This window comes from Sphaeroforma arctica (assembly GCF_001186125.1).
Source record: "Sphaeroforma arctica JP610 unplaced genomic scaffold supercont1.1185, whole genome shotgun sequence".
Lineage (NCBI taxonomy): Eukaryota > Ichthyosporea > Ichthyophonida > Sphaeroforma > Sphaeroforma arctica.
This window is the reverse complement of record NW_014039373.1, coordinates 11,217-13,391: the sequence shown is the minus strand read 5'-3', so window position 1 is coordinate 13,391 and position 2,175 is coordinate 11,217.

The following is a 2,175-nucleotide window of genomic DNA, read 5'->3' as shown; positions in this document are numbered from 1 at the left end:
AAAATAATATAAACGCAATTATATATTTATAATATAAAACAATTATATATTTAGAAAAATAATTGTAAGGATCGAAAGCCAATGTGTTTGCTTAGTGCCTACTAAATAGTGCAAGTTTGTCATATTAATATCAACTTGTACGTCTGATCTCTCTAACCCCCAGTTATCAGTATTGACTACCAAAGCCGAATCCTTGCAAATGCATACCTCTGAACCCACTTTAGATAATTCAACTATCAGACGTAAACTCGGCACCCCCATTTCAATATTGCACGTAGCAATATCATGCTATAGACACCGATTCCATAAACACGTACCAATATCCGTGATACAAACCCTAACTTCCAATATATACGACAGTACACTCGACACACGTTCGTTTAGACCTGTGATGGGGCGTTGTATTTGTCCCAGCACCGTCGTTAACTTCTGTCTTTCCCGCTGGGCTGTCAGCCTCATCCACAGTTAACAGAACAGGAGACCCTACTATTGGATCATTTGACTGACGTTCGGTTTGTGTGGGTGTGGGTGTGTTTGTTTGCGTGTGTGTGTCTGTTGGTATGATGTGCTCGGGCTTACTATCAGCCTCGAAACTGTCAAACCCTTCATTCGAGTGCCACTGTGAAGGCGATATTGTATGCGACATACTTCTCAGTGGTGATGGGGCGCGTACGTTCCGGTTTTGGTTGGGTGATATGATTGATATGGGATTGCTCATGGTGAGTTTTATTTATATATATTTATCCCCAATGCTTTTGTATATGTGACACACATATATATACATACATATACACATATAATATATATATATATATATTCCTTAAGATAGATCAAATACTTGTATATGGGGTTATCACTATGATACTACCAGTATACGTGAAGATAGATATATGAGTGCAGGCTGTAGATATAAAACTTGTTTTGAAGTGTATGTTTATCCGGACTATGTAGGGCCACGTAAAATATGCTGGATGACCAACTTAAAGAAACACAGAATAAGCTACACCGTTATTTATAAAGTAATTGGAAACTGCAACCTTATGCACCCTTCAAGTCAGAGGCCATTTACAAAGCATTAGGTAAAGCACTAAATTCGTTGTGATAATAATCTAGAGGTATATAACTATACCCCATACACTTGATCTGATGTATTTTACGCTGATCCCCTAAATCCTAATATAAATTCATAGTCATATACGATATACACGTACGTACATAAATACATCACATGATTATACGTGAATTTTTGAATATACTATATGTATAATAAAAGTATATGAGCATCGCTTTGTATGGACCACAACGTACTCTATAAATAAAATTATTCACCACTTCTAGAACAGTAGTAAATTAGGAATAGAAATATTGGCTTTTTATTACCCTTTTTAGTTCTACAGGGTTCCAATTTTTTTGTACCGGTAGTCCGGTACGTTGTGGACTTGTGGAAGTTGTGGTATATTTTCTTTTTCTACTAAATAGACTATAGCGGGTCCTCAGTCCTGTTTCTGATCAATTCGCTAAATGACTATTTCCTTCATCATCCATCCATTCGATCCCTTCTTATTTCAGAGGTGTCGTGCGACGTGCGGCTGCGCACGCCTGTGCTCCTTTAAGTATCCTGTGCTGTGATTTTAAAGTTCTCGCCTGAACAATACTTTGTATAGGCAAGCTGTGTGTAGGACAGCGCAAGAAGCTGATAAGACACAAGCTGTCCGGTGAATATATAGATTTTTAGAGCTAATTCGTGTACTTGTTTGTAAGAGAAAATATACTTTTTATTATGGAAGGCGACAATGAAGTCATAGCTGTAGCCGAGCTGCGTATGGCCATTTGGGAAGAGTTCCATGATATGACTTCGGAGGAGGTATGCTACCACTAACGATGTCTGTTCACCTGTTTACCCCACTCGAGAGTGGTGCAAAATTTACACTCGAGAGTGGTGGAGGGTGGTGACCCTCCTACACGCTCTGCCCCTAATAGATTGACTAGTGTAGTATATCCTCATAAACATGTAAGGAGGGGTGCCCCTTACCCAAAGGGTGAGAATGGGATATAATCTACGAATACCTCAAGATGCCTTTCAACTTTAGTTCCGCTGATACTGTTCGCGTTCTATATATATATATATATATATATATACATACACACACACACACACACACACACACACACATA